The following is a 25,513-nucleotide window of genomic DNA, read 5'->3' on the forward strand; positions in this document are numbered from 1 at the left end:
GCAGGCACAGTAGGGAACTAGCCTCCCTAAAATGAAAAGTGGGAAGCGGTAGCTGGGGAGGCAGCTGCAGTCCTTAGCAGCCCCGAGACCCCATGAGCAATTATAAGCTGGTTTCAGCAAATATTGGTGATGGTAAGCTTTATTTCTTTCAAAGGTAACTACATCTTTTGACATATCTTAAATCATGAGAAGGGTTTACGTCCCAGCACTTTTTCTGTATCAGCAGTTCCCTAATGCTGGGCTCTAGACACAAAAAAACACTGAAGACTCAGGAAGTATGTGATGCGCTTTTGGTCACAGGTGTGGATTATTCTCCTGGTTTGTAATTGCATTTTTATTTTTCTGTTTAACTTCTATTAGTTATACGCTAAGTTATAGTTTTCATCAAGTTATTCACATCCTTTTCTTCCACATGCATTTATCAGAGCGTCACATTTCTCAAAGAATGGAAACCCGGGAACTACAAAAATTGTATCATTTGAATTCAACTTCACTGTATTTATTGACAATATATCAAGATTTAGTTTTATTTTAAACTAAAATCAGTAAAGTCTTATCTCCGGGTTCTGGAAATAATTTCTTAGAAAGTGAAACACATGTTTTCATATTTGATGAAGAAATACTCAAAGAATCAGTTACTTCTGCTTGACCACTAGACTGTCACCTAACAGGAATAATTTAATTCATATTCATTTTAATTCATTTATTCAACAGCACTTATTAAAATCCCCTACTGTGTGCTTGGTACTCTGGTAGGCATTGAAATATTTTTTAAACTATACATAATAATCCCATGAAGAAAGCTTTAGTTTGTGAGAGGGTTGTACAACATGAGCATAATGAATTTTGATACAATGAAGAAAATGATGTGTTATAAGCAAGTATAAGTAAATTGCAATGGGAATCCAGAGAGAATATTTGCAACCAGAAAGCTTCATAAGAGATGTCATTTTGAGTGGACTTTGAAGTGTGGATAAGGGCAACATCGTTCTAGGTAGAGATAAACATGAGCAAAGACATAGAGGTGGGAAACTACGGGTTATGTTCATTGCTAGTGTAGGGGTCAAGGGCAGGCTGGCTCCAGATGTGCCACTTTGCCACTGTAGGAGCCCAGGATAGGCCAAGATGTGGCACAATAGCCTGTTGGCTACTTTAAACTCAAGCAATTGGAAAAAGAGCCAGTGCAGGAGAATACTCTGATCTCCTTTGTACACCCCTGAAATCAGGAAATAAATGTCCCACATGGAAGGTACCCTGCCTGCACCTGAAGGGTAGAAGGCTTCCTTATTACCAGAGACAGAGAACTAAGAGCAGAGAAGGCTGTATAAACAATCTTGTTACTTTTTTACCCTACCTGGAATTTAGTACCCTACCTAGAATGCTAATTAGATTTCCTTACTAATTTAAGTTCCCAAACATAAGTTTTCTTTGTCCTGTCAATTCCTCACTGATTTATTCTCTTTCTGTCTAAAATGTCTATCTTGGTCATTCTTTGGGAATCAATGCATTCTTTGGGCTTCCATGCATACTCCTCCAAACCATTAAACTTTGTTTTTATTCATCTGTTAATATATCTCATGTCAATTTGATTCTTAGACCAAGAACCTTGACGAGTAAAGGAAAAGTTTTACTCACCATAGCTGGTACCTAGAATTATCATGTATATAAATGTTGAATCACTGTGTTGTACACCTGAAACTAATGTAATGCAATACTGTGTGTCAACTACCCTTCAATAAAAAATAATTATCTAAAAAAAAAATAGTTTTACTCACCAACAGTGGGGCAGGAGGTAAGATGGATTTTTTGTGTACACTGCCCCATGGGATGAGTTTCTTCAGCTACTGGCATATTCTATTACACAATTTAAAGGTAAGACTTCAGATGGTAGTCACATGCCAAATTAATTTCTCAGTAAGATATTAATTAGTAAAGTTAGATTATTTCCTTTGGAGTTTTGGCTTCACAGGGATTTGGACGTGTAAACTAGGGGAAGTAGAATTATAATAAATAAGGGAAGATGGAATAGCTCTTAAAGAATAGAGGGACAAAGGTGTGATGGTATAAACAAGGCAGAGTGTTTGTTTTTACCTTTTCTTTGGTGATATCTAGAAAAACGCATACATTTTAAATGCAAATTTCATTCTGCTCTAGTACTGACACTTTGTCCTGATGCATTACATTATCACATGTGATCCTTTCTTTATAGGATTTCCATTTGTCTCTTCAGCTTGATAACTCTAACCTCTATTGAGGCTTTCAGGTTTCAGAAAGGATATTTTTCTTCCTTCGTTTGAACCAAGAAATAAATTTTACTAGGAAAACTGAAAACTCAGACTGACTCTAATATTTATTTTTTTTCTTTAAAAGCACATTTATTTTCACAGCTTTCATGAAATCAGGATGAGGATGGCTTGCATCCCATCAGCTGGCTCTTGGGTGAGTAAGCTGGCAAAATCAGAAACAACTTGCTACAGAATTGCTACGGATTTTATTACCTATGCATTTTGTAGGAAAGGTTTTTGTGACAGTAACATTCTGTATAACAAGAAGCACCACCACCAATTGCAAATGCAATGTGTTCTATAGGTTAGAATAAAAAATTGAAAAGTTGTTTTTCAATGAATAAAATCTAATAAAAACACTTAAAGACAGGTTAATAATGTGAAATATGAATAAATAACCAGGTACATCCAATTAAAATGTTTTTTTTGAAAAAAAGGAAATCTGACTGCCTAAAGTGAGGAAACGGAATTAAGTACTCCACTAGCCAAATCCTAGAGAAGAGTCTCAAAGAAACATGTTTGTGTAATAACAATATAATGTGGAGCATTAACTAGCAATAGGGTTCCCATCACTGTTTTGGTTTAAAAAAAAAGTGTCCTAAATTTAGTCACCAAAGTTGACAGATTTATCTGTCCATGTGAGTCTAGGTGAAATTGGGAAGCCTGATTTTAACTCTCTCTCCCTCTGCAGCCTTTCTCCTTTTACAATTCTATTCTTCCAGCTCCCTTCTCTCTACCTCTAATATGCAAACTCATTTCCCTGGTCTTCACTCTCACAGAGAAAATTAGGTGAAAATTGTCATTTAGTGTGTCTGAGTACACTCTGTAGGAACATTTGCATTTTGTATGTGTAATAATAACTGTCTAAACACAGAAATCTATTTTGGTATGTTTTGCAACTTTTACCATGAATGATGCAGCTATTCATCTGTAGGCAGTCTTCCTTATGCTTTCAGACCATCTGCATAAGTAGGCCTTGCCCATTTGATGGATGAGGCCAATTGTTCTAGTGTGTAGCCATAATTTTGAGGAAGACATGAGAACAGATAAAATATCAATCAAGTTTACAAATATTTAGAAGCAACTAGGCAAGAGAACCCCTTCATTGATAAGGGAGAAAAATAATTTTAAAATACTTGGAATTCACAATGGATGAAATTGCTGGACACTATCACCTATAAGCTAGTGTAACACTTCCTTGATATTTGTATCAAGAATCTGTGAGCCCTATACAATCTCCAGGGCAGGGACCTTGTTCAGAGGCAACTGCTGTCACCATACTAGGTAAATGATAAATGGGTGGCTAATTCATTGGTAAGACTACATTTATGGTTCTTTGCAAGGACAATTCAACTAAACTCCTTATGCAGACAAAAATGGTCTCAGTGACAGTGTGTTGGTCAAAGAGAAGGCAGTCTTCTCCACTTGCCCCATTCTTAGACTCTTTGTCTAGCATTGCTTCTGACATACTTCATGACCAATCTGTGAAAGTTCTCATCTGTAAAATAGAGATGATGTCTGCTTTTCTCACAGGAACATTGTGAAGATAAATGAGATAAATCATTTGAAGTACTTTGCTCTCTGCTGGTGGTGAGTGTTAATGTTATTTGAAAGCATTGTTATGTACTTCACAAGTGATTTGTCACCATTCCCAATCTGTGTAGAGTACTTTGAGTTGCTTAGAGAAAGACTTGATATTGAGTGAAGTTTTAATGCAAGTGGGTAATATGCAATACATAGAACCTATTTTGTTAAAGGCCCTATTACTACTGTGTGAGAAATAATGCATACTATAGCATGGTAGATAAGAAGGAATGTCAGGGTATATACATGGTTTTTGAACTTGTTTTCTGATCAGGCATTCTAAACTAGCTTGGGAAGCTGATTTACATTAGAAACAGAGCATGTAAGTGTGCACTTGGTCAATGTTACACTGGCCCTTAAAACTCCCCATCTTATCTTACTAGTCCATTCAAAAAATTAATTGACTTATCAAACATTTACTGAGCTTTTACTATTTGCTGTTGGACTATAGTCTACAGATACAAAATGCTCAAAGTAAGAAAAACTTTGGTAGACAATGAAATAAATGGCATGTGAATAAAAGTAGGGTAAACAATCTAGTTAGTTAAATTAGAAACACCCGTGTGACATCCAGACCTTAAATGACCTATTTTTTTTTAAGTTTAACACACTCAAGCTTCCCAACAATAGAAGTAGCAGTAATAGAATCTACCCATCGTCAATATTTAAGGGGTTCTCTAGGCTAAAAATTTTGGTCTCTAATACTGTTCCCTATAAAACACTAGGACTGCTTGGAAGGACTCCTTCATGTTTTTATTAAGGAGAAAATTAAAATGGGCCTGGATATTTTGTTTTTGCCATCCATCAAGACTATTTTCAAGGGTAACAGAAGCAGTGTTATAAAAGACAAAAGAACAAAACCAAAAGACTCTTTATGTGATGATGTCAAAATAGTTTGATTATATAATAAAAATTAGAGTATTACTACAGTTAATTGGAAAAAGTTGAATTTGTGAAAGACCAGGAATTCTTACTGATATTCAGATTTAAATGTGCTGTATTTAAATCTACTACTTCATTCAGCTTGTGTTTTTTAAGTGCCTACTATGGGCTTGAATTTTAGTGGAGAGAAAAAGATAAGCAGATAGAATAAAAAAAATAAGTAAAATATTGTATGTCAGTGGTGATGAGTCTTATAGAGAGAAAGAAACCAGAGAAAGAAATTAAGAAATGCCAGAGAGAAGACACTACAAAAAAGAGACGGAGACCCAGGAGATTATCTGCAGAAAGAGTGATGTAGGCAGAGTAAAGAATGTTGGAGATGGGATCAGAGAGGTTCATGACATACACCCATGCAGACCTGCACAGGCCACTGTAGAGAGTTTGGCTCTCCCTCAGTGAAGTGGGCAGCTATGTGTGGACAAGGACTGCAAGTGGGGCAAAAGCAGAAGAGAGACACCATCTGGGAGGCTATGTAATCATCTGAGAGATTGTTGTTGACTTGACAAATGATTAGACTTTAAATATATTTCCAAACCAATACTAACAGGATTTTCTAAAGGATTTGATATGGGGTGTGAGAGAGAAAGGTGTCTAGGGTAGTGCCATAACTGTGGCTTGAAGAACTTGCAGAATAGAGTTGGCAGTTATGAGGTTAGGCTGGAATGTGGGAGGAATAGGTTTGGGAGGAAGATCAGAAACGTGGCGCTGGGCACATTCAGTTTGAATTGCTTGGTATGCATTCATGAGATCCAAGTGCAGGCAGCAGATGTATGAGGCTGGGGGTCTGGGAGGACTGAGCTGATGATGTAAGGTCGTCGGTCATCTGTGTGTGTGCACACATATGCACACACAAATGTACATTGGGGCATGTGAATGTACAGATAGGGCTGACGAGGAAAGGAAGAGGGAATTGGCAGAAGAGATTTAAAAAAACGGTCCCAGAGAACCATAAACATGCTATCCTGAAATTCAAGGGAAGACAGCATTTCTTTATTGCAACAATAAAGAAGGGTGAAAAACAGTAAGTGGTGTATAATTTTTAAGGATGTTAATAAACAAGTTGTTGATAAATTATTTCAAGGTTTTTAAATTATATCATTATATATAAAGTTTCTCTGGGTGTAATTTAAGTAATACTGGAAAATATAGCAGTATACTAAGATTAGAGAGAGGTGACGAACCCTGCTCACTCATAGCAACTCAGAGAAAGAAAGCGGCTCCAACTATTCGTAATGTGGCTATAAAGTCCAAGGGGAAAGAAGGTTCCACAACATTTAAAAATGACCAGTTAGCCAAAGAACTAAAAAGAATAGCTAGCAATGTAGCCTAACTCCCTCATCTCCTAGGAAATGAAAACTCTAGATGGCCTTTTGAATTACAATAAAATACTAATGAGAAATTCATGATGTCAGAATAGGTTACTGCACTGAAAAGACATTTCAGTGAGTTAAGTATTACAGGCCATTGAAAACTTAAGTTATTGGAAAGACAACAACTTAGAGAAATAATATATAATGGTGGTGGTGGGGAATGTCCAAATATATAACAAGCAAACATGATTATTAAAATGGACTCAGCCAGTTAATATGTCACTAGAGTTGAATCCCCTTGAATTGCAGGATCAGAGAAGATCCTCTGTTTAACTGATGAACTAGATACTGCAACATCTGCTATTCTGTGGGAAGGAGCGATCTCTAAAGATCAATACAATTCCATGAAGGGATCAAAGCAATATTTTCTGAAACCACAGGAAAATATCAAAATCAGTATTATAGCCTCAGAAAGTATAAAATCTGGTATAAAAGTATGGAATGATTAAAATAAATCTGTGGTGTTCTTTTAGACACGGAGTTAAATGTGAATGTCATAATAAATTTTGTTTATACTTAATATTTCATTGAAGGTGTTTGTAAATGTGTATTGCCATATAGGGTATTTGAGAGAAACTAGTTAAAATTGTACCTGTTGTTTACATGTTTAAGAAAAATAACTTCCAAGGTTTTGTATTTTAGATACCTGTTCAATGCATAAACATTAAACCCCAAAGGGAAAGGAGTATTCCTCTTCTCCATGAAATCTCTTTCGATACTGAAAAATTAAATGCAAACTGAATAAAAAACATTCCAGTCTTCAAGCATATAACTGCAGGATTGTGAAGATACATCAGCATGTATGTATAAGAGCATGTAGTACATGAAACTGAGGCACATATTAAGGAAATCAATTTCAAACTTTTTGATCTCAGAACCCTTTTAAACTCTTAAAATTCTTGAGGACCTGAAAAGATTTCATTTTCTGTGTTAAATCTAACAATATTTAATTTGAATCTAGCAATATTCAAATTAAAAGTGAGATATTTAAAGATATTTATTAATTTATGTTAAAAATAATAAAACCTTTACATGTTAGCATAACACATTTTTATACAATATAGTTATATGCTCCAAAATACAAACTTTGGTGAGAATGATGGCACTGTATTAAATATTTGCAAATCTATTTAACGTCTAGCTTAGGATAAGATGTATGGATATTCATCTGCTCCTGCACTTATCTGTTGCAATATGTTGCTTTGGTTGTTGTATGTGAAAACTATAGGATTCCCACCCAGATGTAGTTAGAAAATGGAAGAGAATTTTAATAACATTTTAAGATAACTATTTTATACTACACCAAAACTCAGCAAGCAGTTTGTTAAAGGTTAGTATTAAGGTGGAATCTGAAGTAATATGAATGAACTTTTTATATTCTACATAAATATTCACTCATCTACCTCACATATGAATGGATATCTTAGTCATGAGTACTTTTATAATATCATCATTGATGAGTCAGAAAATATTGATTTACTGAATTATACAAAGTTGAGACATTCAATATGTAATATCCGAAGCTCACATGTGTTGACATAATCAGTGATCTCACCGAGGAAAGATACTATGTGTTAGGAAGGGTATCAAGCCCACAATGGCTGATAAAAGCTTTCCAAAATTCTAATTTTCATTTAAAAGCTCAAACTTTATCATAACTCCAAATGCTATTAGCTGTTTTTCTTGAAGTGACAGACTCCATTCATTTTCAGGAAAATGTCTTTCAAGTAAAAATAGTATTCCATTTAAAAAGCAACTAATTGAGCTTGCAACAAAATGCTTTTTATGTGCTTTCTATTTCATTACTTAAAATATTAGAAAGATTAAAAAGTACTCAAGGGTCAAAATTAAATAAAATTAAAATTTTATTGCCTTATTAAGAAAATTCTTATACAGCTTTTTATCTTCCAAATGTGTGGCTGTGAAATATATTTTAACTTAGTACTGTTTTTTGGGCCTGCCTTGGTTTGGGCTAAGCTGTTGACAGTTAAACCGACTATTGTTTTTGTACCATTTGTTCAAATGCCAATACAGTGAACATGACACATACCATCTTAGATTATTATGAAGACAGTTTTGAGCTCAGAGAAACACCAAAAGGTTTTGGAAACCCCAAAAATCTGTGAACCACACTTTGACAAACACTGCTTCAGGCTGTCATGGGAACACAGAGAAGATGCACCTACCCCGAGTACAGTATTAGGAATTAGAGAAGAGAAGGCAGAGTAAAGATGTTGGAACTGGGTCTAAAGGAGAATTAATTAGTATTGAGCTGGGAGAAAACACAAGCAGAGGTATGAAGGAAAGACATAACAAGGTGTGGGTAAGAACGTCAGTAAGTTGATGATGCTACACTGTCAAAACCAAGGCAAAACAAAGTGTCAAAGAGAACTGGACAGGTGGAAAAGTGCTGGATCAAAGAAAAAGAAATATGACACATTAAAGATCCTAAAGTTATATACTGTAATTAAAACTATGTAAGTTTAAGGAGAAGAGTGGAATTGTCAAATCTGCATTGATCTTCAAGAAGGATCACTTGTATGAACAATAGATTTGAAGAGAACAAATTGGCAACAGGGAGACCATGTTTAGAGGACTTTTCCTTTTGCAATGGACTAAATATTTGTGCTCTTCCAAAATTCATACACTGAAATCCAGTTCCCAATGTGATGGTATTTGGAGGTAAGGAACCTCATGTATAGGATTAGTACTTTAAAAAAAAATTTGACAGAGAGCTCCTTTCCCCTTCCACCATGAGAGATGACAGCAAGAAGATGGCCATCTATGAATGAGGAAGTCAATCCTCATTGGGTACTGCATCTGCCAGCACCTTGATCTTGGATTTCCCAGCCTCCAGAATGGAGAAAAATAAACTTTTTTTTAAGGTCACCTAGTCTATGGCATTCTGTTATAGCAGCCTGAATAGACTGAAACACCTCTCCCTTCCACCCCCCCCTTTTTTTTTAATTCTATTTGGTAACTTCCAAACATATGCTTGCCATAAAAAGGGGAAAAAAATGGAAAACAGCATAGAAAAGCAAAGCTGATCTATCTCCTTTTACTCCTGTCCCCTGAGATAACCAGCTGGTATGTATCCTTCAAATGAAGACAGTTCTTCCATTTTCTTTGTGATTTTGAGGTAGCTTACCTATTCAGCAGGCTTATGGTATATGAGAGTGAGGCTTATAAAAGGGTCACGACTGGACATATGTTAGTATCATCAACATATAATGAGTGGTTAAAACCATGGGTATGGATGAGATCTCAGGAGATCACATGAAGAGAAGGTCAGTGCATTGCAGCCTGAATATATGGGGATCACCACAGGGAAGAATCATACAAAGGCCTGCAAGGAAAACAGAACAATGGGTTTTGAGTGGAAATCCTGAAAGAACTTTAGTTTAAAATATTGAGGATGTGCCTTTACAATGAGAGTATGCTAAATAAATATCCTGAAGGAGTTTAGGAGATTTTAATAAAAATCAAAAAGAGTCTTTATTAGACTATCATAATTTTCCTGTGGTTTTGTGCATATTATGTACATATAATACTGTTCATCTTCAGTAGGACTTCAGGGGCACTCTTTCCAGGATACCAAAACCCAGAGAAATAAGGATGAAGTTTACTGTAAATTCAGTAATAAACAAATGGGTAGACATTTGCATGTTCTGCAAAAAAAAAAAAGAAGAAAAGAGATGGTTATTTATTGATAGTTCTGAAATATTAAGGAAATTGCAAAATTGCCAGGAAATAACAGGACAAGGAAAACACTGAGAAAGCAGTCACTTCAGTCTGTGAAGGGGTAAGAAATCCTCCAATAAAAAAATAAGAGAGTTTAGAAGATGAGGAGGAGAGGGACATGTTGACTTTCTAATAGTTAACCTCAGAAATATACCTAAAAATCAAATCAAAGTAGTGCATATCTTGGCAATTATAAATATTGCTTTATCTTAGTTTTATTCAAGTGGAAATGAAGAGCATTCCAGCGCTCTCAGAAAAAGATTAGAATGGGCATGCATTTGAAATCTGCAAGCACTCACATATTACTTATTTTCACAAGTGGATACTAATTTGAGTGCTTGGATACTCTCCCATGCAATAACCTAAACTCATTACATTTATTGCAAATAAATTTCTCTAACATCTATATATAAGACACTGTACTAGGTACTGGGGATATGCAAATGATTAAAATACTGTTTTTAACTTAAATAATATATATTATGCCTAAGAAGACCTCTACCTAAACCACTAACAAAAATACAGTAAGTATTGTGTTTTTATACCATTGGTATATACTAAGTATATATACCATTGATAAGTATAGTATATAGGGAATACTCTTTAAAAAGCCTATCAAAACTAGCTCTACTATATCTTAAAGATTAGAAAATTTTTAAGCTTTCTATCTTTTCTCTCTATCCTGAGAGTAGGTTTTGACAAGAGAAAATAACGTTCTTTCATATGATCTAAATATCTCCTATATAGGAAGTGCTGAAAAACTTGAATTCAGTTACCCAAAGATACATAGTACAATTGAGAATCCTATGTCCTTCTAATCTACGATGTGGGAATCTCAATTTACTTAGCCAAATTTGGTAACATATGGAGAAATGCAGCAATTGTTAAGTGGTTATATCAGAGTGTTCTACAGTAGGCAGATTCCATAGGTTTGCTTTATTTGAAATACTAATTATCTTAGCACAGCTTTTCCTTTTTCTGCATGGATTTGTTATGGACATGTGGTTTGAGCCATAGTTTATTGAAATCCATGTGGTGATGATCCAGTTAGTGGTGAGAGTGCTATTTGTGTAAGACATATTGTTTTTCACAGAAATTTACTAGGTCTCACAAACTGACTCCTTCCTCAGACAGAATTCCTTTACAGGGAGCTAATATCTCAGACTGAGTCTGATTGGAATAAGATCTGGGTACTCTTGCATTTAGCTCTGTTCAAAAAGTAACAAGACCAATTGGGATACTAAATTCAACAAAGACAAAAATTTACCAGAATGGAAGATTTCTGTTCACGAGGACTAGTACTTAAAAATATCATTTTGCTTCTCTAGCGCATTCCCCCAAATAAAAGTATTAAGACAATTTCAGAATGATGTAGGCATTTGTGATCATTGCATAACAAGTGTAGTTGAAGAACTATGTGCTATTTCAGTTGCTTATCCACTTCCGTTGGAGAAAATGAGTGACAGTGGAAAATACTAATCTAGGGCCCTCCTCATCAAAAGGGATTGCAATAACTTAAGACATATTAATATCTTTGTATATTTATATTTTTAATGCTTCATCCTCTTGAGTTCTTTTTTCTTTTTTTAGTTATATTTTATGTTACCATTCCCATAAATTTGAAAATGATAAAAATTTTTAAAAAGATGTTTTAGGTGTTCAAGAGTGGAAGGGGAAGGCAGATATATAACATACTGTAAAAAAGAGCAACCTGTCTGCTCTTGCTCCACAATGGAATTAAATTAGAAATAAATAACAGGAAGATAGTTGGAAAATCCCCAAATACCTGGAAATTAAACAACATGCTTCTAAATAACACAGGAGTTAAGAAGGAATATCAAGAGAAATTTAAAAATACTTTAAACTAAATGGGAGATGAAGTACAACTTACCAAAATTTGTGAGGTGCAGCAAAAGCAGTGCTTAGAGCTATATTTATAACATTAAATGGATATATTAGAAAAAAATAAAATCTAAAACCAATAATCAAGCTTTCATTTCAGGAAACTCCAAAATAGGAACACATTTGAACTAAAGTAAGCAGAAGAAAAAAATAATAAAAATGAGAGTAGAAATCAATGAAGTTGAAAACAAGAAATGAATAGATAAAATCAGCAAACAAACCCAAAATCTGGTTCTTTGAAAAGGTTAATAAAGCTGGTAAGTCCTTAACCAGGTTTCCTAAGGGCGGGGGGAGACACAAATTTTTAATATCAGTAATGAAAGAAGAGACCTCACTACAAATCCTATGGACACTGAAAGGATAATAAAATAATATTTGAATAAATCAAAGCATATCATACAGATATGATAGCTTAGATGAAATGGGCCAATTTCTTGAAAGTCACAATCTATCAAGATTCATATAAGAAGAAAAAAATTTGATTAAGCCTATATCTATTAATGAAATTGAATTAATGATAATCTTGCAAAATGGAAATCACATGGCCTGGATGTGTTTACTGATGAATTTTATCAAATAGTTAAGGAAGAAATTATACCAAATTTTAAAATTTCTTTTCAAAGATAGAAGCAGAGGGAATACTTGATAAATCATCCTATGAGATCAGAATTACTCTAATACCAAATCAGTAGAAGATATTACAAGAATGTAAAACTACAGACTAATCTCTCATAAACATAGATTCAAAAACTCTCCACAAAATATTAGCAATATCAAATCCAACAATGTATAAAAGGAATTATACACCACAACCAAGTGAAATTTATACCAGGTATGCAAAGCTGGTTGTACATTAAAAAATCAGTTAATGTAATCCATCACATCAACAGGCTAAAGAAGAGAAATCACATGATTATATTAATAGATACAGAAAAAGCATTTGACAAAATCCAACATCCATTCATGATAAAAACTCACAGTACACTAAGAGGGCAACTTTCTCCACTTGATAAAAAACATCTATGAAAATCCAAGAGCTAACAGTTAATGGTTAGAAGCTACAACCTTCCTACTAAGATCAGGAATAAGGCAAGGATGTCCCTTTTCATGACTCTTTTCAATATTGTCCTTGCATTCATATCTAATCCAATAAAACAAGAGCAGGAAATAAAAATAAACAGATAGGGAAAGGATAAATAAAATTGTCTTTGCTTGCTGATGACATGATTGTCTATGTGGAAAATCTGAAAGAATTGACAGAAAACTTTTGGAACCAATACATGATTATAGAGATATTTCAGGATATATGGTTGATTCAATCATTTTCCTATATACCAACAATGAGCAAGTGAAATTTAAAATTAAAAACACAATACCATTTATGCTAGCACCCCCCAAAATGAAATAGTAAGGTATTAATCTAACAAAACATGTATACAAGTACTGTGTAAGAAAACTACAAAATTATTTTAAAGGAAATCAAAGAAGTATATAATAAATGAAGAGATTATCCATGTTCATGGATAGGAAGAATCAATTGTCAAGATTTCAGTTTTTAAACTGGTCTATAGATTCAACCTTATTCAAAAAAACCAGTAAGTTATTAAGTGGATATAAACAACTGACTCTAAAGTATATAGGGAGAGGCAAAAGATCCAGACTAACTGGCACAGTATTGAAGGAGAAAAATAAAAATAAGAGTACTGACACTACTCAACCTCAAGACTTATTATAAAGCTGTAATAATCAAGACAATGTGGTATTGATGAAAGAATAAAGAAATAGATCAGTGGATAGACTAGACAACCAGAAACATACCCACATCAATAGTTAGCTGATCTTTGACAAGAAGCAAAAATAACACAATGGAAAAAATTGACATTTCACCAAATGGTGCTGCATATATCTGATAAAGGACTGTTATCCAAAATATCAAATAAATCTTAAAACTCAATAAGAAAAACAACAACCAAACTAAAAAAAAGGCCAGCGACCTGAACAGAGTGCTCAACCAAAGAAAACATACAGATAACAAATAAGCATATGAACAGGTGCTCCATATCTTCTGTCATCAGGGAAATGTAAATTAAAACAATGAGATAACACTACACACCTATTAGAATGGCCAAAATCCACAACACTACCTACAGCAAATGCTGGCAAAGATGTGGAACGACATGAATTCTCATTCACTGTTGGTGGGAATGCAATATGGTCCATTCATTTTAGTACAGACATTACACTATAATAGTAGATGCCTGTCATTATAAATTTGTCAAAACCTATAGAATGTAAATGACCAAGAGCATGCCCTAATGTAAACGATGGACTCTGGGTGATAATAACATGTCAGTGTAACAATGTAGGTTCACTTATTGTAATGAATGTACTGTGATGACTCCAGATATTGAAATGCAGGAGGCTGTGCATGTATAGGAGTAAGGGATATGTAGAAACTCTTTAATTTCTACTCAATTTTTCCATAAGCCTAAAACTGCTTCAAAAATTAATTTTAAAGTGAATTGTTTAGAAAGATCATTATCATTAATAAGAGGAGTGAAATTTGCAGGTACTTATGAAAGGGATGAGATTTACATAAATGTTCTATTCACAAAATATCTAACTTCCTTGGTTTGTAATGCAGGAAGGAATCCAGAAGGTAGAAAACAACCCTGATTAAAAAGGTATCTAGTAAGTTAAAATATTTTTTGCAACCAACATGGTTGGTGTTTATTTACAAGCTGGCCTTTTGGGGTAAAAGGGTCATAACTATTTTCTCTGTTAACAGCGGGTTATTTTCACAGTGACCCAGAACAACACCTTATAATATTCTGTTTATCTAATATTGTAAAAGATATTGAAGAAATTGAGAGATTGCCTGTGTTAAACTGTAACTCCGGGGGGAAAAGTGTATTCCCAGCCCATGGCAAAATAAACCTAAGAAGCAAAAATCAGTCAAGGGGAAAAAATAAAGTGGGAGAAACCCATTTATTGCTTACAAGAAGCCTGGTTCTGTTTGCTTTTTGGCCATTGCTCTCGCTCTCCTGTTTTCTCCCATTTCACTGGGGAGGCCCAAGAAACCTCTTCAGTCCTGGTGTCCACTCACCTCTTCACCCCGCCTTATAAGCATCTACTGATATGGAGACGTACTACTTCTCTCCATCCCTTGGAAACACCTATTGATATGGAGGTGCTCTAAGACCAGGTGAGAGATTCTGGAAATATTGCAATTTTACCCACAGCCTACACCCTACAGAAGTCTCACCTCACAGTCTATGTGTTCCCCATCTTCCACAATGGCCTATGTGCAAGAAAACTGGAGCATTGTAACGAGACTAATAACATACAATAACAACAGCAATAAAATATTGATAATCCTTAAGCCGGAGGACCCAGATAGGTTCAAACTCCTATTTAGATGAGGTTCATAGCTCACCCATTCCACAGGCAGTCAGCTGAATGGGTAGGGAGTTCAGAGCAATCATCAAGCAGCAGCTGCAGCCAAGGAGTGGGGCCAAGCCACAGGGACTGTAGAAGAAAAGAACCTTAAGAGCAATAAGATAAATGTTTTAATGACATCAGCATAGGCAAATCTTGTCCATCAAACAGGATGCATGTAAGAGAGTGGTCCTGTGATAGGACAGTGGCAGGAATGGGGTCTCATGCTGGTCTAGTATACTAGAACTTCATCCCCTTTCCTGTGGTATTTATAGATGGGTCAACATATAGGGCTACTAGAGGTACATGCACTGGCCATAAAGATAAAACAAAATTTCCCTGTAAAAGTCTCTTACCTCCTTGCTGTGATCTTTGGAGGCCACTCTGTTGTTACTACAGGAACACACAGGAGGCCAGCTTCCAGGCCTTTTCTATAAAGTGCGAGAAAGACCAGCCCCCACTGGTCCATGTGTCAGAATGTCCAGGGCCATGTCTACTCAACAGAGTCTCCAGTGTTTAATTTAACACAGTTGGGGCTGGCAGCAGGATGTTGCTCTGCTGGCCATATACTGGCTTCAATAACTCCGCTTTGGTTTGCACATACAGTTATATAGGTGAGGCATCAATGTGTGTTAGCATAGCCACAGGACTCAAGGCTCCTTTTTGGGGCTTCTCATTCAAATTCTGTAGCACTGTCCATAAGTGAAATGACCATTCCCATAGACTATTGGTGTCTGACTTCAGGCCAGATTTCAACAAACCACTGTACCTCTCTCTATGATGCCTGCCCTGGTAGGGTTATATGGTACATGAAACTTCCACTTTATCCCTAATTGCTGCACCCATCCTTGTAACACATGTCCAGTAAAGTGCGTGCCATGATAGCTCTTAATCGCCGGCGGCCAGCCATAGGCTGCAAAGAGATGCTCTAGGCCCCTGTAGGAGGTTTGGTGATTTGCCTGACATACAGGAAAAGCAACCAACAGGCCAGTAGCTGTGTCCACACAAGGCATGGCATATGATATCCTTCTGATATCGACAGAGGCCCAATATAGTCTATCTGCCACCTGACAAGGGGTATTGGCTCCTTTACTATTATCCCATGTTGCTGTGGGACTCGGTGTAAGTCCTTCTTAGAGCACACAAGGCACTCCTTCCAGGCTCTGATGACGTCTTCAAAGGTCAACAGCAAGCCCCACCAAGGGGTTACAGCTCATATTGTCTTTCTTTTGCCCTGCATGCCACAAACACTGATGTAACCATGGGTCACATCAGAGGCAGGCTTTTCTTCTAACCAATGCATCTGGGTCAATGTGTCTGCTTCATCATTCCCTGGGGATGCCAAAGGCAAATGGCCAGTCACATGATATACAGTAACTATTTTAGTCTCACCAGATGCCCATAGGTCTTGCCACAACTCTTGCCCGTATAAGGGCCAGTAACCAACCATCCAGTTGGCATGATACCATGCGGTAGCCACAGGGTCAAGACCCAGCAGACAGCCCAGCTCTCAGTGCAGGGGGAGGGCTCCTGGTTGATCATGAGCCATACTGCCTGCAGCTCAGCACATTAACTGCTCTTTCCCTCTCCATCCTCCATCCATATTGTCTCATTCTTAAGGTGGAAAGTTGTGCATGACTGGAGCCATCTGTATACCAAACACCTTCAGGTATAGGGGTTTTCCCCTCCTGGTAAGGACTGTTGGCTACCAAAGGCTTAAAAGCAGGTTCTTCCTGCTTTCCACTGGTAAAGGTCACTGGCCCCAGTAAACATTGGAGTTCTTTACTTAAGGGAGTATTGGAGAGGTTGCTACATTGCTGTAGGTATGTGCCCCATTTGGCCAGTGTAGGCATGTGTGCCTTGCGATTCTGTGGCCTTTGGGTCCAGTCTTGCCCCCACCCTATGATGGGATAGGTGGTTATTACCTTGGTCAGAGCTGTTATGGTGATGGGCTACATAGCCAGCAAAGTATGGTGCACAGCAGTCAGTTGCTTCTCTGACAAGATGTACCAGATCTCTGCTCCTTTCAATAGTTGAGACCAGAATTCAATAGGTTGGCAGGTCTGTTCAAGCTGTTGCCAAGGGCCCCATCCATAACCATCTTCGGTTACATGAGCATGTAGCTCACAAGGCCTTGATGACTCTTACACTCAAGGCCTGTACGGCCTTGACTGCCTACTTAAACAGCAATAAAAGCAGCTGCACATGTCTCATCCCAGTCCCACCTGATGCCCTTTCATATCAACCGGTGTGAGGGATTCAGAATTTGTGCCAGCTGTGGGATAAACACTCTCCATTAGCCCAAAAGACCCCAAAACTATTGGAATACTGCCACAGTGGTAGGAGTAGGGACAACCTGGACATTGTCTATGACTGCTTCTGGGATAACTTGTTTTACCGACCAGACAACCCCAAGAACTTTACTGACAAACCAGGTCCCTGCACCTTGGTACTGTTCACATCCCACTCTTTCTCCTCTAGATGTTGCAGCAATCTAGGAGCTGCCCCTTCTAAACATACAAGAGAATCAGACTTGAGCATAATATCATCAATGTAGTGATACAGATGCATTGTTTGCAGTTTCTTCCATGTGGCAGTCCTGGGCTTCATGTCCTTGACAAATGGTGGAACAGTGGAGGTATCCCTGTGGAAGGACAGTGAATGTCCATTGCCATGCTTCCCTGTAAAACAAGATCTTATGCCAGGAGCCATTCGGCTTTCTCACATGCCATACCAGGTTGTTAAAACAACTATGGATGGGCTTTATGATGCCCACCTTCTCTAACTCCTGTAGAGTTTCTCCAATTTCCTTGTGCCCCCTGGACAATTTATACTGTTTAGTATTTATCACTTGCTGAGGTACAAGTAGAGCTACAGGCAGGCACTTAGCATTGTCCCCTCAAAACTGCCTTTACCAGACATATCCTCGCTCTGAACTCAACTGCAATGATCTGTAACCACAGGTCCTGAAAGATATCTACCTCTAAAATGTATTCAGGGATGGGAGAAATATACACAGTCTAATCCTTTGGGGGTATATGCCCTATCTGCAATGGAATTTTTGCTTTCTTCATTCTAAACGCCTTGTCCCCATAGCCATCTATCACAGCTGTCATTCCAGGAAACTGCTCAGGGTTGCCATAAATCAGAGAACATTCAGCTCCTGTGTCTACCAGCGCCACCACATGGCAACTCAGGGCCTCTAAGCAATCTTTTACCTCATGGAGGGTTATTTCCACAGCTTCTGGTGTCTCCACCCTTCCCCAATTCTGGGGAGGGGCCTCCTGTCTAGGAGGTGCTTTACCCTTACCAGTTACCCATTAGTGGCTCCCCAAGTAGAAGCCCCATGGATGAGGGCTCCCAGATTAAGCCACACCAACCACAAAGGGGCCTCTACCCACACCATTGACAGGGGTCTCCTCAATATCCACAGGGCCATTTATGGGTATCTCCCCACCGTTTCTACAGGCAACCCACCCAAGCATTGCAACCTTGAAGAGAGATTTTGGGTTCAGAGATCCTGCCGACTATGCCAGCTGTAACGCTGGTGGAAAAGTGTATTCCCAGCATGGGGCAAAATAAACCTGTAAAGCCAAAGTCAGTCAAGGGGTAAAAATAAATTTGGAGAAACCTGTTAATTGCTTACAAGAATCCTGGCTCTGTTTGTTTTCGGCCACCACTTTCACTTGCCCTTTTTTCTCCTGTTTTAGTTGAGGATGCCCAAAAATACCTTTCCTGTCCTGACACCCACTCACCTTTTCACTCCCATTGTAATCACCTACTGATATGGAGATGGACTACTTCTCTCCACCCCTTTGAAATACCTACTGGTATGGAGACATCAAGGCCAGGATAGAGATTCTGGAAATATTGCAGTTTTACCCACATAAACTTTATGGGTAAAGATAGAACAGCTTTAACTTAGCTAGGATTTAAACTTTCACAGGTGGCTTTTCCAAACAGCCTTCTACTCAGCTGCCTTAAGCCTGATGGAAGGGTCACATGTGTGCATGGTGAACACCCCTTTTTCTGTTAGCTAATTCCTGCTTTGCCTATCCTCAGTGTATGAAGAAAACACTTGCTTTTTCTCTAGTAGCTTTGCTAAGGATGTTTGTGTGAGATTTGCTTATTTTTGGAGTGTTTATGATTTTAGATTTTTTCTGTATACTGTTCCAGCAGTGAACACTCTTAACAAATCTCCAAAATAAACTCATTTACCAAAACTTTCTCATATTTGTCATTTTGAAAGACTGAACAAACATCAGTGAAAGAAGCAATCCAAGTTTTCATGCCAAATATGTGTATGTCCAAGACCACGATATCTTGTGTTTAAATGTAGATATGGAGCCTAAAGTGCTAGATACTTTTAGTTTTCTTTCTAACTTATTTTTGTTTATTCTCCTTCACTTGCTCCAGTTTTGATGGAACATACAGGTAGCGCTGCTTGCCACTTACAAAAGATGTGCTCTATTAACAGAAAGTTAGATTACCTTCTATTTTATTTGGAAGAAGACTTGATTTCAGGCCAACGAATTACTAATTGTGGTTCAGAGAATCCTTTTCAGATGATGGTAGGTTGGTCCAAAACACAAAGGACCTAATTGATCTAAAGCATGAATTAATGTCACAGAGAGGATTGAATAAAGGTTGGAAGTATTATTTGTGTTGCTGGAAATGCATCTATAGTATCTGTAGAACTGGGTTAAACAGAACAAAGAAAGAAGCAGAGTCTGTCTTTGGTTTCTTCTCCTTTCCTTTCACTCCTTTATTTATGTGTTTTTTTGAGGGAAAGCAACATAAGGATTTGAACTCAATTTTTTCTACTATAACATTTTACTAGTAGAGATATGTAGTTGACCTTCTAGTTCAAGCCTGCTTCCATATCATCCTTTTCTCATCTATGAACTCTTCCACATTTCCTCCTTCTCTCCCCATTTTTTTGATTCCCCAATTTCTCTTTCTGTTACTATTGTTCTCTCTTTCCAACCTTTTATTTCATTTTCTTTCTACAAAACCCAAGCACTTTCATAGGCCAGATAAGCAATGCAAATATGTTAAGTGACAGGGCACTGCATTAAAGAGTTATGGAGAATCAACAAACTGAAATGCGTGACCCACCAAAGGTGGTCAAATCCTAATGAGTTTATTGACTAATAAAAGCAGAGTTCCAGGTTTCCCCACAAGTCATCACTTTGCAACTGCTGCTCTATTTCTTTCCCATCTCCTATTTTTTTCCTTCATCTTTGTAGTTTACAGGATGAGGTTGGGTTTATACTCTTCAAAATCTGGGTCTGCCTTACTTACTTTGTGAATTGGTCATATTAATCTCCCTGGACCTCAATTTCTTTATCTGAAAAATGCAGTAGTAATGGTACTCAGCCATTGACTTATACTTCTAAAGCACTGAGAACAGTATTTAGAAACCAGATGTACTGCGTAAGTGTTTTAAAAATAAATATTACATTTTATTTTGGCCAGGAAGTCTGCCCACATCTTTTTCTGAATTTTTTTCTGCCATCTTCTTTTCTCTCCTTCACCTTTGTGTTCCTGAGGAAAATACATGCATTGAATCAATATATACAAGGAGATAAATAAGACAGATTGTCATTTGATTATTAGCTGATCAATATTGATCCAACAATGATTGGCTATCTGGTTGAAACATGCTGCCTAGGCTTGAGCTCTAAAGAATTCCTTCACTACTCAAATACAAGTTTGCACGTTGGTATTTTATTAGTAGAATTGCATGTTAGGACTTGGAAGAAACTTAGTGCTGTCTTGTATTGTCATATATTTTCACAAAATTTGCAGGAGTATGAAACTTTTAATACAATCAGTCTCTTGCCTTACTGAACCCCTTCTCTCCCACCCACACCTTCAACACATTTCCCCTTGCAAAGAGAGGCATTAATTTCCCTGACATTTTAGGGAGATCTGACTATAGGAAAATTCAAGGAACATTTAGTTTGGATTTTTGGAGATAGGTTTATGAGTTTTGTCATTGCCTTTTTGTATGGTTCAATTATTGCTAACTGTCCCAGGGCAAAAATGGCTTCTAAGAACTCTTCTAATCATTTCAATTGAACCTTTAAATGTTTACAAGAGTATTGAAAATTAGTCATTGCACAAGAAGACTTAAAATGACCTGAAATCTTACAGCTTATATTGAAAGAGATTTAAAAAATATCAGTAACAATGCTAAAAATGTGCATAGCATTACAAACAACTGGTTGCAAATTTAATATACTATATAATATGTAGAAACTTTTTCTTACAAGATATGTGAATCTTTTGTCTTTTTCTCTTTCAGGACCCAATCTAATGTCATTTATTTTGTTGCTCAAAATATACTACGTTGCATTTAGTTGTCCTCTCTTCCTTATGTCCTCTGGTCTGTGAAAGTTTCTTGTCTTTCCTTGCTTACCTGACCGTGACAGCTTTGAGGGGTAGTAATGAGGTATGCCAATCTGTGTGTTTTTCACAAAACTACACCAAGCAATTAACTCAATTCTAACACAATTCAACTGTAGATATTATCAGAACCCACAGGTTAGGGGCATAAGTCTCCCACCACCCATGTTTCAGATACCAGTTGAAGTCCAAGATGTAACTTGTGCTTCTGACTCATAGCTACAGATCAGAGGTTCCCATGAGTCTATCCTTTGGTTTGATTAATTTGCAAGACTGGTCCACATAACTCAGAGAAACATTTTGTTACTAGCTTATCAGTTTATTATAAAAGGACATAATTCAGGAATAGGCAAATGGAAAAGAAGTATAGGGCAGGGTATGGGGAAAGGGCATGGAACTTCCATGCTCTCTAGGCAATCCACCATCCCTGAATATGTACATGGTCACCACACAAGGAAGCTCTTGAAACCCATCTTGTTAGGTTTTTAGGGAGATTCCATAACGTAAACATGATTGGCAAGTCGTTGGCCACTGGTGATTGATTTAATCTCCAGCCACCCCCCTACCTTTTCCAGAGGTCAGGGAGGTAGGACTGAAAGTTCTAATCCTCTAATCACTTGGTTTTTCTGATGACTAGCCCTATTTTGAGGCTAGGTAGAGACTCTGCTTTAATTTACCTCATTAACATAAACTTAAGTGTGCTCAAAAGGGACTCCTAGGGAATGACAAAAAACATTCTTATAACTTAGGAAATTCCAAGGGTTTTAGGAGCTCTATGCCAGAAATTGGGGACAAAGACCATATGTATTTATTATACCTTAATTTTGGCTCATCTACTTTTTCTCCTGATTAGATCAGTGCTATGGGTTTTGAACGACTGCTACAGAAGTTAAATAACCTTCTCATCACATATATCCACAGGCACTGGATGTACCTACAACACCGCTGGTTAACCTTTCTCACTTGGTTGAAGCAGTATTTGCCAGTATTTTTTTTCATGCATTAATTTTTGGAAGTGAGTCACTATGTCTAGCCCACATTCGAAGGGGAAGAGGGGCAATGGAGAGATGAAACTCTGCCTCTGGATGGAATTTACTTATTTGGAATGATTACACTTAATTATTTGTAATTATCCTGTAAGGAAGATTTGTCTTCATTTATTTGTCAATATGGACCCATGAATATTTATTTTATATAGCATTATTTATTTTGTTGCTCAAATTTTTCTAGCTTTTGCCATTGGGAGCTCTCGCCATTTGGTTTCTACGTCTATTTGACTTTTTTTTTTTTTATCACTTCCTTACTTTCTGCCATTGCAACATATTCAAGGTTCATCTTGTATTTTTCCTGCCCTAGTCCTAGAATCAATTATTTCTTCAAGAAACTTTTATTATTTTGATTAAAATGATATTTAGAAATCAAGGTATGGATGTGGTGTGTGCTCATTGCTAGTGGAGCATCATTTCTTCTAAGACCTCTCAATAAATAGAGCTAAGTAATACATGCATATATGCTAATACACACACACACACACACACATTATGGTTCTTTCTATATTTAATGTCTATATTTATATTAAGCTAAACATGAGTTCATGTTGATATTTCCAACTCTGATTTAGTACTATGGAGTTTATTCTAAGTCTCCCCTTCTTGCTTTTCTGTAACTTATTTCTTCAACAGTGAGAAATCTGGCATCCGCTAACCACCTTTTTTCTCCCTTATTTATCCAATCCCAGTACACATGCAAAGTCCTTTCAGAATTGCTAACTTGTACTTCCATGAGAAAAAAAACTACCAACCAGAATACAGTGTTTATGTAGAGTTTTTTTTGTCTTTAGCTTTACAGTTCTTTACTTTTGTTTTTAAAGTTAAAGATTAGCTTTATAGATAAAACATTGTTTTCCAAAGTTACACTAGGCATCTCCCTTTTTCTTTATCTCCTTCAATTCAGATGTGTCATACATTTGTAATAAAGTTTAATCCATTTGCCCTACAACATCTTGGTTGATGCTATCTTTTTTTTTTAGTTTGCATATGTTAATGTTCACTCTTTTTAATATATAATTCTATGGGTTTTGACAAATGCATAGAGCCATTTCAACTCCTTTTTGAACTGAAGAAGGTAAGTTCAAGTCCTGATCTCCACCCAAAAGTTCTGCCATGGGAGTATATCTCATTTTCTGTTAACCACACATTAAATGCCTTTCACATGACCCCTTAAAGTTCTCCAAAGAACCAAAATGGAACTGATTCTCCTTTTCTCCAAATACTCCAACTGCAAAGCAAGTGAGTGGTATTTCTACCAAAGGCCTGAAATGCTGGAGAAACCTCATAATATAGAATATTATGTATATGTTGAAATATTTTCATGGGTAAAATGTAAAGGATAAAAAGAACTAATCTTAACATTTAATATTGTTTACATTTGTTTCGTTTCCATTTTCTCAATTTTTCCATTTATAATATTTGTCAGATTAAGATAAATAGTAGATCCCAAATTATTTCCACAATTACAATTTAAATTTGAACATTCATAGCCAATGTAACTTTTAAAGTTTGCAAATTCAAAAGAATTTCATTTCACAGAAAATACACCATTCATAATGCATCTCTTTATGATTTGTATAAACCAAATATTTCAGTAGTATTGTCTTAACCAATTTTTTATATAATTTCTTATTAATTCAGCAGTTTCTGCTTATAATATTTTACTAATTGTTTAATTTTTTCTGAGCTTGTATAACATGTTTTGAATCTGAATAATTATCACCTTTCATTTAATTTTTTTCTCTTGGAGATGTAGAATACATAGTTGTAACACCTTATAAATATCTTTTTAAATTGATAAAATTTATCTTTTGCCTGGCTTTTTATGGAGATTAACAGAAGATGCCTGAAAACGTTTTTGAAAACTGACCTGCAACTCTCATATCTGTACATTTAAGTAATTTGGCTTTACATTCAAGGTTGTCAACATGATGTGTGGACCTTTCCTATTGCAATTATTTTAAATGTGGTTATTAAATCCCTTTGGAGAATTATTCTCCACTTCTTGCATTTTCTTACATATCCTTCCTTTTCTTTAGTCAAGGTGTTAAAAACATGTATATTATGAGAAATATACTTGTTTTTCATTAAGAAATGAAAAGAAACATTAGAGGAAACAGAAAATACAAAATAGTGCTCAGAGAAGAGATAAACTATTATGTTTAGACCAAACTTCAATTTTAGATGAGGGCTTGAAGGTCAGAAGAAAGAAATTAGTACTTCACCCTGAAGTAAAAATTAAGATGAGACCAACTTAAACTCAGAAAAATATATTCAGTCATTTATTTGCATAATTATTTTCTAGTTTCTAATTTCAAAATAAAATTGAAATAAGCATTTCTTAATATTTTCCTAGAGGATGGGACTGTTATACAGCTTAATAACTTCTTCAATTAAGTACCTTCTGAATGAAATGAAATATGTGCATTTGGTTCTTGTCAAAGATTGATTAATCAACAATATGATGAAAGGCTTTTAATTTAGTTGTCACTAAAGATAGAAACCAAAGATGGTAAATATCTAGAACAAAAAACACCACTCTACGATGATGCACCCAGGGCAGACATCACTAATCAATCGCAGGGACTTTTCCCACTATGTCAGGGAAAGGTCCCAAACCCTTCTCATCATACCACGGCTGGACATCCAATGCCAACTATCTAAAGGAAAGGGAAAAGTTAGTTATTTTCAACTGACTGTATAATTATAACCTTCTCATCTCCCTGAAGTACCAAACATACAGGAAATTTTCCTCTTTATGTTGTACAGGTTGTGTTATTTCTTGACTGAC

Source organism: Manis pentadactyla, chromosome 4, assembly GCF_030020395.1.
Source record: "Manis pentadactyla isolate mManPen7 chromosome 4, mManPen7.hap1, whole genome shotgun sequence".
NCBI classification, from domain to species: domain Eukaryota; kingdom Metazoa; phylum Chordata; class Mammalia; order Pholidota; family Manidae; genus Manis; species Manis pentadactyla.